The 17,158-nt window shown below is 48.5% G+C and overlaps 1 long non-coding RNA gene across 1 annotated transcript; it reads right to left on the bottom strand.

Annotated features, from left to right (window-relative positions):
• Nucleotides 1–2,003: 2,003 nt before the first annotated feature.
• Nucleotides 2,004–16,949, bottom strand: LOC115943005 (uncharacterized). The gene is made up of 3 exons (XR_004077592.2): nt 15,997–16,949; nt 3,071–3,321; nt 2,004–2,639 (listed from the first exon to the last, which is right to left on the bottom strand). It is a non-coding gene; the product is annotated as an uncharacterized LOC115943005 (long non-coding RNA).
• Nucleotides 16,950–17,158: the final 209 nt, after the last annotated feature.

Raw genomic sequence — 17,158 nt, 5'->3', positions numbered from 1 at the left:
ACTACCCGGAGAGGAGTGATTATCAGAGGTCACCCAGATTTTCTCAGGCCAGGCCCAATTCCCTTTTCTCCAGAGAGAACAAGCCCAATTCCTGCTCCACCATGACAGGGCCAGCCAATCCCCATAATCCCTTGCATTTTCATTTTGGAAGCCCAGATTCCCCTCTTAGTAAGTGTCCCTTCTGACTTTCCCAGGGGCTGACGAGAAGCTGGTGGGCCACAGCAGGAAGGGGCTGCGTAAAGAAGTAACTAAGTGGAGGGTCTAGGTTGGAGCCCCCTTTAATAGAGGGTGGGAGCAAGCAAAAAACAGACTGGGGACAGAAGAGCAGGAAGTGGCCCAGGGACACTAGGGGCTAAGGACAGGGTGACCTGCCCAAAATAAGGCCCCTAAACTCCAAGTAAATTCCCTGGTTCAAAAATCAGCCAGAATAGGGCAGAGCAAACATTTTTCTTTTCTCCCTCCTGCTCTGGTTGCCCTGCTCACTGCAAGGAAGAAAACTAGAATAATGAGCCACGTTGGAGACTGTCACCCGAGCAGCTCCGGAAGGACGTGGGCAGACGCCTGGCTGGGCGGCTCACTTTCTCTGTTTCTGGTTGAGATTTTATAAATATTCGGGGAGTTTGATCTGAGGCTGGTGGTGGGGAGGCGAGGGGAGCGGCAGAGGGGGTAGATAACTCAGCCCATGGGGGTTCTTGGACCTCTCCCAGGCCTGCTTTTCATTAGCGTCACCAGGGCAACTGCTCATCCGCTGCAGACCCCATCACGCCCTGCAAGGCATCCACAGCATGTTAGGCTTTTCCTTTAATCGTGAATCTGCTGCAATCAGTCCTCCTCCAAACCCCCACCCCTCAACCCCATCACCTCCTAGCCTGGGGAAGAGGAGATCATTAAGGGGGAGAAACGCTACAATCCCAACTCTCTAAGGCTGGTGAGGAGGGACAGAGCCACCATAGTCCCATTCCGAAGGCTGCCATTTGCCCAGGACTGTTGGAATTTGGGTGGTAACAAGCCCCTGGTAACCAGACTGTAACAGCATCCCATTCTAGCCCCTCCTCTGTTTCCCGGGCTGACCCAACCTTTCCCCTCCATACACACCTTTATTCTTGACCAAGGCAAACATTTGCACAGTTCCCAAGGAACGACCTCACCAGTCATCACGCTGATAGTTTCCGGATGCCCACTGGTGCACAAGCCCATCTGGGTCTTTGGTTTTCACCCAGGTGTCCAGTGGATCCTAAAAGGGTGGTGTCAGGGGAGATGGAAGCTGGCCAGAGGAGACGGGGAGACCCATGTCTGTGAGGCAGTGAGAGTGGGCACGCCAACCAGAAGAGGTGAGGGTTTTCCCTTGGAGAAAGGAAAGCCCGAGTGCGTGATTGTGCCACCAGGGAGGGAATATGCCCCCAGAGCCTGTAACCATCCCTCGACCCCGCAACCCCCACCCCCACCCCCCCACTGCAGACACTCCCACTTCTCAGCACAGACTCCATGGAACTTCAGAGATCTGTTTAAGAACCAGCTCCCTCTGGCTGTGAGCTCCCTAGGGCCCCAGCCAGGGAATCCCGGCCTCTGGGCGCGCAGCGTCAGCCCAGCACCTGCACTAGGAGGCTCTCCGTGGTGTCCGTTGAAAGACAGGAAAGAAGGAGCGTTGTCAGGGGGCTGGCTGCAGGGGCTGGGTTTTCTTTCTAGCCTTTGTGCTCCTGAGCAAACCTGAGCCAGAGCCTCTCCCAGCCCCTCCTTTCTGTGGAATGCAGGTCACCCCAGCCTTCCTGATAGATCTGTACTCAGAGCCCTCGAGCCAGCCCTGAGGGCTGCAACTAAGAAGCCGCAGAAGACCCCTCCCCTGGCTACCGATGGAGCAGAACCAGGACCCCAAGTCGTCTGGGCTCAGAAAAAAAAAAAAAAGCAGCTTCTGCCTTCTTGCTGTTTTGTGCCTTTTCCCACCAAGATTGGCCCTGGAGGAGCAAACCCGAGTTCCTCTGCTGGTTTGAACAGGAAATTCCTGTCAGCTTATGGGAGAGGCCAACTGGGGGAGATTTCATCACATAGATTCCCCCCGAGATACAGAATCATATCAAAGTCTTATCCCAGCCCGGGGGGTGGGGGGAGGGCAGCCCCAACATCCGCTTCTGGGCCTCACGGACCCAGCACAGGCGGCCAGCCTCTCTTACCTAAAGCCGGGTGGGGTTTTTCTACTCAGCCTGGTGATGGCGGGGAGGAAATGCCGATCAGTAACTAGGTGCATCACTGTAGCTGGCCGGGTTGCACGGGTGGTTTTCGGTCCGCTCTGGTGGCAAAGCTACTGGAGAGCCAGAGAAGTGCCAGCCCCGACGGCACAGAGAGCATGGGTTGAGAAAGCCCGCGGGGTGTTGACCCCCGCTTCTCAAAGTCTGGTCCTGGGGTTGCGTGTGGCCATCACCTTGCAGAGGCAGGTCTCAGACCTCTTCTTAATCAGGAAATACGTTTTAACGTGACAGCCAGGTATTTGGAGGCATGTTGGAGTTTGCAACACACGGGGGCACAGAAGGGAACATATGGGTGCTTCCGTCTCTGACTGCATGGATTTTAATTCCAGTTCTGTCACTCAGTAACAGTGTGACGTTAGGCACAGAAACACCCTCTCTGAGCTCCGGCTTCCTCACCTGTAAAGCGGAGGTGATGTTACCTATATCATAAAGGGTTGACGTGAGGCAGGGGCCTGGCACCTGGAGGCTCCAACCCAGTAAATGTTAGCAGCACAGAGTTGATTGCTCAGGGAACGTTACTATCATTTGCTTCCACAAATCAGCTACGCAAGAGATGGGGCTTCAGCTGGCCCTCCTGCTTTCACTTTTGTATTTTCTGAAAGGATTCATAGACCCCTGACCTGAACCCCCAAGCCAAAAGTTGTGGCCTCAGATGGAGGTGGGTGAAGGAGCCGACTGAACAGACAGGCAGGGCCAGGTCGAGAGGAGGGACTTCTAGGAAGAGGAGACACACACAGCATCTGACTTTGGGGACGGAGCTTTATAAATGGCACTTTGACCGTTTCCCACAAGCTAACAGGATAGAGTCTGGATTTCATTTCTCTTACCATCTCTGCGTTTCTTTGGGAGATGATAGTGTTCGTCCCTGTGGGGGAGGAGCACTGACCATCTTCCCTTTGTTCTGTGTTGACCTGTTCTTCGGCCATAGCTCCCTCTTCTTGCCCAGGCTGAGGCAGCTGAGCACCGGGACACGTAAGCCGCAGGGGCCCGCTGGGGCTGTGAGGCCATGACCGCTGGGCTCATTTTGCAGAGCTGCTTTCCCAGTGGCGCTTGGCTGACGCTGCTTTTCAAATTCATTCTGGGGAACAGAGAGAGGGACAGCTTCTGGGTGTGCCTTGAAATGTGCTGGCTGGTTACCTGGCCAGCCGGGCGGCTCGTCTAACCTGGCTAAGCCTCAGTTTCCTCCCGGGATGGCAATTCTGAAGATGCCATGCAAGTCTCTACCCATGCTGGGGACTCAGGAACCACAGGGAGCTGGAGTGATTAAATGAGGTGATACCTATAAGGAGCATGGCCCAGAGAGTGCTGTATGGTCGCTACACATTAGCTGTGGTTCCTGTAGTTGTTAAAAGAGGTGAGCCTCCGGCAGTGGGCCGCGGCTGAAAATCACCAACAAGAAAGGGGCCTCCCCATTTGCAAATAGCAAGCACAGCCTCCCCGCTCCTGTGCAGGTCAGCAACTGACCCTCTCCTCCCCCACCTTCATTTTTTCTTTCTTTAGCTGCAGGGCTTGTCACACGTGGCTCCCCAGGCTACCGCAGTGAATTTAAAGCTTGAAATAAATACAAGCTCAAAACTGCTCCTGACCTGGGGACGCCTCTCCCTCCCTTCCCTCTCTCTTCCTCTCCTGCTGGAAGCCAGGCCCAGGCAGAGCCCTGGAGAAGGTATCTCCTCTGCACGTACGCGGGTCCCAGGGGCCCTGCCTGGGGCGGACGAGGATCGTCCTGAACCAGCACAGACTCTCCTCTTCCTGGGTTTGTTAGAAGCCTGACCAGGCCCGAGTCTTATGACTTCAACAGATGTTTCTGCTTAAGCAGCCCTGGCATCTTTATGGCCTGTTTTTTCCATTCTTGCTTCTCTTCCTCTGTCCCAGCAGCCCTGAACGCAATTTGGACTTCATTTTCTTTCTAATGGTTACAGGGATAGAAAGGACTTTTATTTATTTTTTTCTTTTTCATTTTTTCACCCTTTTTCCTTAGCTCTTCAAATCACTCACACACACACACACACACACACACACACACACCCCCGCTCTAGATGCATTCAGATCTGTGCTCGCGATGTGTATTTGTTAATGGTACTGACATTTATTTCATTAAGACTTAGTCCCATTTCAAAGCCTCCTTCCCTGCTTCCACCCTCACCTCACATTCGTCCCTGCCTGTCCCCACACAGGTCACCCCAGGACAACCCGATTAGTGCGTCCTCCCAGATGCTGATGCGGGAAGCTCAGGCTGGCCTCAGTCTCTGGCTCGATACCTGAGGAGCCCCGCTGTGGAAGGTTTGGGCTGGGTGATGGAGGGAGCGCCGAGGTTCCAACGGCTGTGTATCACTCCACTCCCCCAGCCAGCCAGGCCGCCAAGGCTCAGGTGGGGCCAAGCTGACAGTTGCTACAAAATGAAACCAGTCTTCAGCGGAGAGGTCACAAGCTCGAAACCAGTCTGGCCGCTCCTCACATCAACACCTGTAATGCCACCCAGCTTGCCTACATAGCAGTGTATTCACGTTCACCCACCCTGCAGGGTTTGGGGTCACCTGTCTCAGAGTCTGGTTCCCACAGCAAAGAAAGCCTGGAGACCTCAGGTCTTCATCCGAGGGCCTGTCCATGTCAAAGGCACTGGGACTTGGGTCCCCTTATTGCTTCCCAAGGCTGAGAAATGCACCTGGATTTCTCCTCGGGGGGCCCCACTGGGGGTAGAGACAGACCTACCTGGAGTCCTAAATGTTAGCACCACCTGCTGCCTTACCTGACATTAGCCCATTGCCTTTGAGGGGCCATCCAATCTTAATTTCTCCATGTCTCTGCAACATTTCTACCGAAGAGTTTAACAAAGCATTTACCTCTCAGGGCATGGTCATAACTGAGCTAACCGCCAACTACTGCAGACTACTGTGAGCCATTCTGAGACTGACCATGGGGGAAGGTGGGGTCTTCAGAATGTCCCATCTCCAACATCCTCACCACAGAGGCGCCTTTCCAGAGGGACAGGAGGGGGATGTCTGAGCTAAACCTCAGCATGTCCTTACTAGATGACAGCCCCCACTTGAGAAGGGCCAGGCAGCCGTTGTCTCCACCTCGCCCGATTATGGTAGTGTCGCCATATACATCTCACCTGTGATCCTTTTCCCTCCTTCCTATTAAAACAAGTTAAAACCCTGGTTCTTGTTTGTGTTGAGAAGCTGAGCCATGGCACCCTCCCTGCAGTGGGTTAGGGGAGGCTGTCGCAGGGTAATGAGCTTGGGCTCCAATAGCAGGGTGACATGTGTGAGGGCAGTGGGGAATGGAAGTCAGAAGAAGACCTGGAAGTAGAAGTGGGACAATGGCCGTCTTACATGCCAAAGTCTGCTGGGGAAGCTGTATATTCTGAACGGCGGCCATGCTCCTCCGGCTGAGTCTCGAGCATGCCCCTTTCTGTTTGCTTCACTTATCTCACATCCACTAGTAAAGAGGAAGAAGGGAGCTGTCTCTTTGGCTTTTCCATCCATAATCCCTCCAGAATACCCCTCCGAGATGGACACTTCCCTAGAAATAACTACACGGTGTCAATATAACTAGAGCTCCCTCAGATCATTAAAATCAAATCCACACAGGGACGCCTGGGTGGCTCAGTCAGTTAAGCTTCTGACTTCAGCTCAGGTCATGATCTCAGGGTCTTGGGATCGAGCCCCGTGGCGGGCTCTCTGTGCAGCAGGGAGTCGCTTTTCCCTCTGCCTTTCCCCACCCTTGTGCGTATGCTCTCTCTCTCTCAAATAAATAAATAAAATCTTTTAAAAAATCAAATCAACACATGAGCCCCATGTGTTGCTCTGACAGTCTTCTTCCCTGGGTGTTTGTCCCTTGAGGTACCAGGTCCTCCTGTGTGTGTGTGTGTGTGTGTGTGTGTGTGTGTGTGGTGCATGTTCAAGGAAAGGGAGAGAGAAGTGGAGAGGTGTTTCCTGAATATCAAAGGGAGGAATCTACTTAAACAAGAGGTGAAAGACTTGTACTCTGAAAACTATAAAGCACTGATGAAAGAGGGGCGCCTGGGTGGCTCAGTCGTTAAGCGTCTGCCTTCAGCTCAGGTCATGATCCCAGGGTCCTGGGATCAAGTCCCACATCGGGCTCCCTGCTCGGAAGGAAGCCTGCTTCTCCCTCTCCCACTCCCCCTGCTTGTGTTCCTGGTCTCACTGTCTCTCTCTCTGTCAAATAAATAAACAAAATCTTTAAAAAAAAAAAAAACCACTGATGACAGAAACTGAAGACAATACAAACAAATGGAAAGATACTCTGTGCTCATGGATCAAAAGAACAAACATTGTTGAAATATCTATACCACCCAAAGCAATACACAGATTTAATGCACTCCCTATCAAAATACCAACAGCATTTTTCACAGAACTAGAACAGACAATCCTAAAACTTATATGGAACCACAAAAGACCCCAAATAACCAAAGCAATCTTGAAAAAGAAGAAAAAAACTGGAGGTATCACAATCCCAGATTTTAAGATATACTTACAAAGCTGTAGTAATCAAAACAGTATGGTACTGGCACAGAAATAGACACATAGACCAATGGAAGAGAAAAGAGAGCCCAGAAACAAACCCATGATTATATGGCCAATTAATCTTCCACAAAGGAGGCAAGAATATGCAGTGGGGAAAAGTCTGTCTCTTCAACAAACAACGTTGGGAAAACTGGACAGCTACATCCAGAAGAATGAAACTGGACCACTTTCTTACACCATACACAAAAATATATTCAGAACATATTTCAAAATTCATTAAAGACCTAAATGTGAGACCTGAAACCAACCAACCAAACAAACAAACAAACAAAACTCCTAGAAGAGAGCATAGGCAGTAATGTCTCAGACTTTGACAGTAGCAAATTCTTTCTACATACGTCTCCTGAGACAAGGGGAAAAAAAGCAAAAATAAACTACTGGGACTACATCAAAATAAAAAGCTTCTGCACAGTGAAAGAAATAATCAACAAAATTAAATGGCAACCTACTGAATGGGAGAAGATATTTGCAAATGTCATATCTGATACAGGGTTAATGTCCAAAATATATAAAGAACTTACACAACTCAACACCAAAAAAACCAAATAATCCAATTAAAAATGAGCAGAAGACATGAACAGACATTTTTCCAAAGAAGACATCCAGATGGCCAACAGACACATGAAAAGATGCTCAACATCACTTATCATCAGGGAAATGCAAATCAAAACTACAATGCAAGATCACCTCACACCTGTCAGAATGGCTAAAATCAAAAACACAAGAAACAACAAGTGTTGGCAAGGATGTGGGGAAAAAGGAACCCTCAAGCACTGTTGGTGGGAATGCAAACCAGTGCAGCTACTGTGAAAAACAGTATGGAGGGTCCTCAAAAAATTAAAAACAGAATTATAATATGATCCTATAATTCCACTACTGGGTATTTACCCAAAGAATATGAAAACATTAATTTGAAAAGATACATGCACCCCTATGTTTATTGCAGCATTATTTATAATAGCCAAACTGTGGAAGCAGCCCAAGTGCCCACTGACAGATGAATGGATAACGAAGATGTGGTATATATGCACAATGGAATATTACTCTGCCATAAAAAAGAATGAGATCTTGCCGTTTGCAGCAACATGGGTGGAGCTTGAGGGTATAATGCTAAGTGAAATAAGTCAGTCAAAAACAAATACCATATGATTTCACTCATATGTGGAACTTAAGAAACAAAACATATGAACAAAGGAAAAAAGAGACAAAAAACAGACTCTTAACTTCAGAGAACAAACTGGTGGTTACCAGAGGAGAGGTAGGTAGGGGGATGGATAAGATGGGTGAAGGGAATTAAGAATACACTTATCTTGATCAGCACCAAGTGATGTATAGAATTGTGGAATCATTATATTTTTAAAAAGAAAAGGGAGAAATCTGTCATAAGAAGAAGACTGAGTGACCCAAAATGCTTTAAACATATGCATCTCAGTTGTAAAATAATCACGATAGTATAGTTAATCATTTTTTGGCTATCATTTAGTGATATCTTTCTCTATGCCAGGCACTTTGCATATATTATCTCATTTAATTCTCAAAAACCCCTGTGAGGTACAAGGATTGTTATGCAATTTTTAAATGGGAAAACAAGCTTTGAAAAGTTTAGGTCAAATGCCAAAAATCGTAAATCTGAGAAGTGGCAGAGATAGGAGCTGACCCAGAGCCCAGAGTCTTCACCAGAATGGCCTTCCACCTGTATATACAATAGCAACTGCCTACACTTACAGCACACTTGCTGTGTGCCAGGCACTGTTCCAAAAGCTTTACATAGATTCACTTAATTCATTCTCACAAAACTCTATTTATGATGTTCTCACTGAACAGATGAGGAAACTGAGGCGCAGAGCATCTGACATTGATTTCCCTCAGCAAATGTAAACGAAACACCTCTTGTGTGTTAAGCACTGTGCTAGGAGCTCTGTGTGGGACTCAGAGTTGAGAAAGACATCAATCTTATTGTCTGGGATCTGTCAGAAAGGTCCAGGGCAATGACCATCGGCATGGGCTTAGGGTAGGATTCCAGAACTTGAAATGAGGGATGGTAAGAATACCTTAGGGTATCCTGAGGTATCCTAGAGAGATAAGCATACCAGGAAGTCTCTAAAGCAAGAGTCCAAGCACAGGAGCAAGACAGAATCCTGTCAGACTGAGGCCCAAGGTCAGATCTGGGACAGCAGTAGGACGGATAGAAACAGAGCTATTTTATTTCCATCTGCAATATGGCCTTGCAGGCAGGACTCCAAAGCCAAGCTGCCAGATGCAAATCCTCACTCTGCCACTATTTTATCTGTGTGACTTTTGGAAAATTAATGAACCTTTCTGGGCTCAGTATCCTCATCTGGAAAATGAGGATAACAGTGCCCCTTCCACAGACTTGTTTTGACATGCCCTTAGAGTTGGGCCTCCCCATGGTGGGCTCTCTGGGTTGGCTCTCAAGCTCTCATCAGCCCATGATCACATGGGATCCTTGAGGCTGAGGTGGACAGAGGCTGCAGGTAGGGGCCAAGTTGTCCCACTGGTAGGGAGAAGAAAACTGTAGAAAGAACCAGTGAGGGCTTATCCCTGTAGGCTTCAAGGAGAGGGAGAGATGAAATCTGGTGGGACAGAGAGGGAATTCAAGGGAATTCCTTGGTATAAAAGGTTGGCAATTGAGCATGGGGCTGTTTCTTCTTAATTAACGGAGGCCAAGATGCAGGTGCCTGGCACCTGGGCTGGTTGGAGGTGGAGAATTCTCTGGGCTGGCATTTATATGGCTCCATGGTGTCCAGTCATGGGCATGAAGAGAGGCTCCTGCTGACTCTGCCCAGCTCCTCAATCACCCAGGGCAGGAATACTGATCTATTCCCAGCATCCCATCCATAAACTTCCCCCACATCAGTCTTCAGCCTGGAAGAAAGACCAGGGGGGCTGAGGGAGGTGGTGGGAGGCAGCCATGTTCTGTTGCAGTTAATCTTTCCTAGAAGCTCGGCCTGCTTTCCTAGAAGAGGAGATGACCGAGCTCATCAGCCAGGGCTGGAGCAGCCCAGAAAGGAATGGCTCACTGGGGTGCTGTTTGTGGCCAGGGGACTGTCAGACTGGGCAGGGGCGTCTGGTGACATATCAGAGCAGCTGAGAAGCGAGGGGAGACAAACATGTTCGCCTGATGGGAATCTTGTGATCGCCCAGCTCCCCACCCCCACTCTCTTTTGAGAGCTCACTCCAGGACTTTCTGCAGACATTGAAGATCACAATTTCCTCTCCCAGAAACCCCATTAAACTGTCGTGAGCACGTGTGCTGCCTGTCCACCCCGCAAATTTTTAATTTCTCACACTTCGCATGTTTCAGCCACCGAGTGTGTCCCTGTGCCATCCCCCTTGAACTCCTCTCCCTCCACCAGCCTCTCCTAGAAGCCTCAGGCCTCAGAGATGGCAAGAGGGTCCAGACTTTGCCTCAAAATGAGAATTTCTTCCTCAGCGACCTCGTCCTCCAATGACTGTGGAAGGTGTATGTGAGGCCACTGGGATGAGAAGGGGCAATGGCGCTGGAGGTGGCTCTGCTGATCTGCCCCACCCAGACCAAGCTCCCAGGCATGGAGCACCTGCCCCTTCACCTGGCAGCCTGTTTCCTCTGGGCCTTCCTCCTAGGCTGAAGCTCCAGCAATATAGAAACGGGAGGCCCAGAAGGCACACCTTCAGGTGGCCGCTTGAGTTTCTCAGGCCAGGAGCCAGTGGTCTAGATTCTGCCCCAAATTCTCAGCTGGGAGTTTGCTCAGTGGCCAAGTCTTCTGAACCCTTTGGCTCGCTGGGAGCCTTGGTCCTTTCTGCTATTCTCCTCTGGACTATCCACTCCAACCAAGCAGAACAGAGACACCAGAAGTACTAGACGCAGAGTATGACTCAGAATGGCCTGTGATTCACCCCAGAATGCATGCTTCCAGGTGCCTCTACGGATTTACTTTGCTCATTACAGGCTTCTGCTGCTATTACAATAAGCTCGCCTTCGCTGTCGAAAGACGACCGGAGTCAAAGGGGAACCAGACAAGGGAATGTGTTTTGTCTGAAATAGTGCATACATGAATAAATGAGTTAAACACAACTGTCTTTTTACATTGGTGGGTGTTTCTGTGGAATTAAGAGAACCTGCAAGGCTAAATCTATTTGAGTAAATCAAATCTGTCCTTGTGTTCTGAGAAAGGGCTATGAAATCACCTGTGATATAGTTTCTCTGGCCCACAAAATGACCAATGGCTTTTGAGGAAGGACTACGTGACTGATGACCGGGACAATGGAACAGCCTGAGTTAGTGTCCCAGCATGTACATTATGTTACTTAAAATAACACAAAATAGACACAACCTAGGGGCACCTGGGTGGCTCAGTTGGTTAAGCGATGGCCTTCGGCTCAGGTCATGGTCCTGGAGTCCCAGGATCGAGTCCTGCATCGGACTCCCTGCTCAGCAGGGAGCCTGCTTCTCCCTCTGACCCTCCCCCCTCTCATGCTCTCTCTCTCTCTCATTCTCTCTCAAATAAATAAATAAGATCTTTTTTAAAAAAATAGATACAACCTAAATGTCACCCATAAGGTATTAGTTACACAAACATCTGTATGATGGAATAGTGGGCCGTTATTAGAATTATGTGCTAGAAGAAGGCTTAATCTCATGGGAAAATATTCACAACATATCATTAAAAGGAAAAAGCAAATTGTAAAGCAGTATGGACAGAACATAGCAGTCTTGTAAGAATAAAGTATTGTGTATAATTTTTAACTGGAAGAATATGTATAAAAATGTTAATTGTGCTGTCTCTGGGTAATAAGATTTGGCTTGACTGTTTTTATTTTGGTCTCTATTTTTTGTTTTTTTGGGGGGGAGGGAAGGGCCAAGAGAGAATCTCAAGCAGGCTCCATGCCCAGCAAGGAGCCCAACTCAGAGCTTGAGCTTATGACCCTGAGATCATGACCTGACCTGAAATCAAGAGTTGGATGCCCAGACAACTGAGCCACCCAGGCGACCCAGTCTCTATTTTTTCAAATTTTCTTCCATGAACATATATTATTCCAAAACCTGGGGGAAAAAAATTAAAAAAAAAAAAAAAAAAAAGATTGTCTTAAAGGCCAGAAAATGGGTTTCCTGTTTCTTATCCCATGTCTATTCTCTATTTTATTTTGGAAATTCAAATTTCTCAGCCCTTCCCACAACAGATATTTAAGAAGCAAGAGGCACAGAGTTGTTGATGTCCTAAGCAACATCACCAAGGTGAATTACTCACTGACAGTAACAGCTTTGGAAAAGTTTCCTTCCCACCTGGCACTGGGAATTAATGGTACCAAAACCAATTTTTCTTCTAACCAGGAACAAACGTCTCCACGGGATCTTAAATGAGTAGATAGGGGCTCACAGAGAACAATTACAAATCTCAACAGCTGCTCCGTGGGTTTTCAAACATGAGGGTGAATCATCCCTTCTCCTGAGCCTTTTTACTGCACCCTATCCCTCCGAGTTGTGAAAATCTGCTGTCGCAGCTAGAAGGGGAGGGCTTGGGAGAACCGTGGAAGGACAAGGAAGGGAACTGGAAAGAACACAATTAAGGGACTGACACAGTTGGGTTTTGCTTGCCTGGTTCACGGAACAGCGTCCTGCATAGAGGGGGGCCTGAGAGTGGACAAAGGGAGCAATAACTGATTTCATGGAAGGAAACCACTGTAAAATCTGCTGCTGAATAGAGACAGGCCATCGTACACACCATTTCTGTCACAGATTTCTAAAAACCCATCTAGTTTTAGCTCTTCTTTATCACCATTTCTTTCCGAAGCAGAATGGTCAAGATCGTCCCCTTCTCCTCACTGGAAATGGCAGTGGCAGATCTTGGCGACACACCTAGAAGGTAGCAGGGAGCGTCACTGTCTCGCGGTCTGCTATTCCAGCTGGTCATCCCTGCCGTCTCTGGGGGGGACTGCATTACCTAATTCTCGTGCATGGTCAGATGGTGGCTTTTCTCAGTCAGGCTGTCCTTGGAAAACTCATTCCTCTCTTGTCCTGGAAAATTCCTCTGGTGCCTGTCATTGCACATATCAGGAGACGAAGTTTTCCATTTTCGCAGAAGTAATTAACCATCTCATGTCTGAGACCAAGCCTGTTCCTGGAATTTTTTTACTCATCCTTTTAAAGCCAGGAGATGAGGTCTGAAAAAGCAGGGCCCTGCAGTATCCCAAAGCAAAGAATCAGAGGCTGGGCCAGGCTGTGCACTGAGTCTGAGGTCCATCCCCAGCAGCTATGATCACCCCAGCCCTACCACTGATTTCATTTTGTGCCCTCTACTCTTGATTGCCTGTGGGGGAATAAAGAGTGGGCAAGGAAGGGCCAGCTGAGGAGCACTTACCCTGTAGAATAAGGCTCCCACCATCCTGGCCCTTGATAAGACTCTTCAAGAGAGAAAGAGGTGGGGGGAGTGAGAGAGGGAGAAAGAAAGAAAGAGAGAGAGAGAGAGAGAAGGAAGGAAGGAAGGAAGGAAGGAAGGAAGGCAGAAAGGAAGGAAAGAAAGAAAGAAAGAAAGAAAGAAAGAAAGAAAGAAAGAAAGAAAGAGAGAGAAAGGGAATAGCCTGACCCTGCTGGACAGAAGTCTACCCTTCTCTATCCTTGCCAGAGCACAAGCTGGGGAGATGTTCACTTTTCAGATGATCGACACAGAAATAAAGAATTGTATTTCAGGGGATGAAAACAACAGATTAAACTAAAGAGCCTCACTGCTTCAGTTCCGAGGATTGGCTATAGCAGGGAAGTCAGCTTGGAAAAGTAGACTAGGGTTCTCTTGGCCCTAGAACCCCATAGGGTTCAATCTGATTTTAATCTAAATTCTCAATGAAAGTACATTCGGGGTGAGAAATCTACTTATGCACAAAGTGATGCTTTTAGTAGGAAATCCTTAGGCCCTATCATTTTATTATCAAAGATGATGAAGGTGAAACTTTCTGTTGATATCATTGTCAGACCATGCAAAACACACCAGCTCAAACCTCATTCATTCATTCACATGTCCATTTAACAAACATCTATTGAACACCTTGTATGTACATGAACCAAATACTCTGCATTACCAACCATCCCCTCCAGGAGTTCACAACCCAGGAGAAGGGAACTCAGGGAAAGTGAGAAATGATAATAGCTTATGGTTAAAGCCTAAAGCAAGGTAAGAAGAACGAGCCACGGGTACACAAAGAAGAGTGTTGTTAATTCTACCCACAGCTTCTAGAAGCTCTTCACAGTAAAGAAGACTTGTAAGTTGAGGTGAATAATGAGTAGGAATTTTCCAGGCAATTAGACTGATGTTCTCACTGGGGACATGAGTGTACTGCACTATGCATCTGAGCTCCAGAATGTAGGACACAGTGGGTGACAGCCTCCTGTAGAACATGTATCCCATCACCCCTCAGGAGCCATCGCTGTACTCTAGCAATGAACCTGGGGGCTAGTGGCCCTACACAGGCCTTAATGGGTGATGCAGCCAGAAGACATCTCAGACCTGAGTCCTGGGCATGTTCATCCAGAGCTGGCTCCTTCTTAGGAAAGTGAGGGTCCAGCTCTACTTAAGCATGTAGGCAAAAATGCCTGGACAAAGACTGGAGAGGGTTTGCACAGGGTGAGTCCCAACCTGCCCTGGGTCTCAGTCCTTCTGTTATGCCCCTTTCTCCCTCTTCCTGCCATATTCGCCCCATTCCTCCTGGAACCTCATGGTTCAAGACTTAGCTCAAATGCCACCTTCTCTAAGAAGACTTTCCCAATATTTCTGGATAGAAATGTCATCCCCTTTCTTACCCCATCTTGGCACATGTTGCATCTCACCTGTATCAGAAGTCACTGTATTCATTTACTTATATGTCTAACTACCTGAGGGCAGGAAGTGGGTCTTTCTCATCTCTGTAACCCCAATGCCCAAGTGCCTGGTGAACTTTTATTGAATAGATGTGGACTGCACTTGTATGTCATCTAACAGAGCGGAAGATATTCTACTGCAAAGTCCTTCCTAATAGAATCATCACGTGTCTAATAACCCTGTTTCACATATAAATAATGTGTGAAGGGAGGTAAGTCCAGAATTTACTTGAATCCAGGACTGTAAATCTCAAGCAGGACTGTGCAGAGACCAAAATTCCTCGGAGCCCCCAGGGCCACCCCAAATCAGACACAATTCTAAACAAGCCAGAGCCTTGCTGAACAGTTCCACAGTGCTGGGCTCTCGTGTGTTCTGGAAGGTTCTTCGGAACTGTGCCTCCATAGGGCTGGGGCAGGGAGAAGCCCCAAAGGCCCAGTGCAGTGTCAGGTTCCCCCTTTTCTGTCAGCAGGCATGGAAGAGCCTTTAAGAAAATGGAGTATTATTATTTGTTTGTTTTTACAATGACTCATCTGTCGTAACTGGGTTAAAGTCTACTTAGAGAAAAGGAGAACAAAAGACCTCCTGTTAGTGCTGGAAGTTTGCCTCTTAAGATATCACTGAGAGGAACTGGGAAGAAAAAAAAAAAAAACCCCAGCAGGGCAGAGGAAGCTGCAGGCCTTCAGGAACACAGCGGCACTTTGGGAAGGCAAACACGGTGGCTTTCATCTCCAGAGCCCTATCTGAGCTGGCCGCTCCCTTTGCTGCTCCTTTGTGACCCACTGCAGTGCGAGCCATCAGACACAGGCCAGTGCCCTGTTCCCACACTCTTTGCACCCAGGGAGGCTGCCAGGAGCTAGGGCAGCATGGGCAAATCTCCATATTCAACCAACTCCAGGCTCAGGAGGAGGAGGACGGTGCTAACAACACAGAAAACTTACTTCGTGCCAGATGCCATCCTAACGTTACAGGTCACAACTCATTTCAGAAATATCCAGGAGGCTAGCATGCTACCTCCCCAGCTGCTGCAGAAGGGAGATGCCACAAGGCAGAAATCGGGCCCCACCCTCTTTGGGAAAGCCACTGACTCCGTGTAGGTACAGGAACTGTGGGGCTGGTGGGCTCCCAAATGGGGTGGGACCAGGTTTCCAGGTGGCATTTTCCAGAGTGCAAACTCAGATCATCTGACCCCAAGACCCGAGGACTTACCCCTTACACTCTTCAAATAAGAAAATAAATAAGCTAGAGAAAGACGAGACTCTGCAGTTCTCTTCCCACAATCTTCCATCCCATCAGCCCCACCTGTGGTCCACTTGCATCCATGTCCTTCATCCAGCAGTTCTTTGAAAATATTCTCACCTTTGGCCATCCAGACATGAGGTGGGTCTGCACCACGACTTTCCATTCTGGCACTGGTCCTCTTCCCCTAAATGGTAAAAGGCTGCGATTTCTCTGCTCCAAGGCTATGAAAGAGGGATGGGGACATGAAGGAAAAGATAAAAATCCCCGGAAAATCCCAGGTCCCTCCCCCCATTAGAAGCACTTCTTATCACTCTCTTCCTTCCCAGGGGGCTGCTGGTCCCCCAGAGATTAGGCCTCGGCTGTGTGTCCCAGACCTCTGCCCTGCAGGGTAATAGGACCTTCTGGGCCTTCCAATTCAAATAGTCATCCCTAATCATTCCATTTCCTGAACAAGACTTATTTTTGGCAATTTATGATCAAACACCAAGAATCCTTCAACAGAAACTTCGAAAGTAAAGTGTTATTGTGCTAATCCATCCTCTCTTTGCTCATGGATATCCACGTTCCACCAAATGCAGCAGACGGGTGTGGGAAACAACTCGCTCACGGTGATAGAGGTGCCATAATTAGGCCGCTCCAGCGCAGGGCTGGTCCTCCGGTTTTCTCTACGCTGCCCTGTGACTTTGAGGGGATTATTTGCACTAACAAGCAAGGCTTCCCCCAAACAATGGGTTGAGGGGAAGACTCAAAAGAAGCCGACCCAGTGCTCCCTGGGATGCTTCTCCCTTTGGCTGGCCTCACGAGGATCAGGCCCCTGGTGGAATCACTGGAGATTTAAGGCTTAATTAAACCCTGGCTTTGGGCCAACATGCCGGTGGCCCCTTGATTTTCCCAGGTCCACCCAAGTGGCATAAACACCGGACTAGGAATGTGAACGGCTTAGCTGATCCCATAAGAGCCAGTGTTCATTAGCTGGGAGTCTTAGTATTGCCAGCTCACAGAGTTCAGCAGGTGTCGGCAGGCCCAATCCTGGAAGGACAGCATGACTTTAGGTTAATTGTCCCTCTATCTGCCACAGCTGGGGGGCTTTGCAGACCAACTTCACCATTGGGATCTTGGGGATTCCCTTCACTTCTTGGCCCGATAAAGCCCAAGCTCACCACCAGAGGCGACTAAATCATCTTAGTGGGCTGTCCTTGATTACTATTGGCACTTAGAGATCATTTGGCTTCTGAGCAAATGGTTGGATCTTGCACAGTGCAAAGCATAAAGACCGGGG

The sequence above is a fragment of the Leptonychotes weddellii genome, chromosome 9 (assembly GCF_054177405.1).
Source record: "Leptonychotes weddellii isolate Sample4059 chromosome 9, ASM5417740v2, whole genome shotgun sequence".
Classification (NCBI taxonomy): domain Eukaryota; kingdom Metazoa; phylum Chordata; class Mammalia; order Carnivora; family Phocidae; genus Leptonychotes; species Leptonychotes weddellii.
This window is presented reverse-complemented; position numbering and strand designations above follow the sequence as displayed.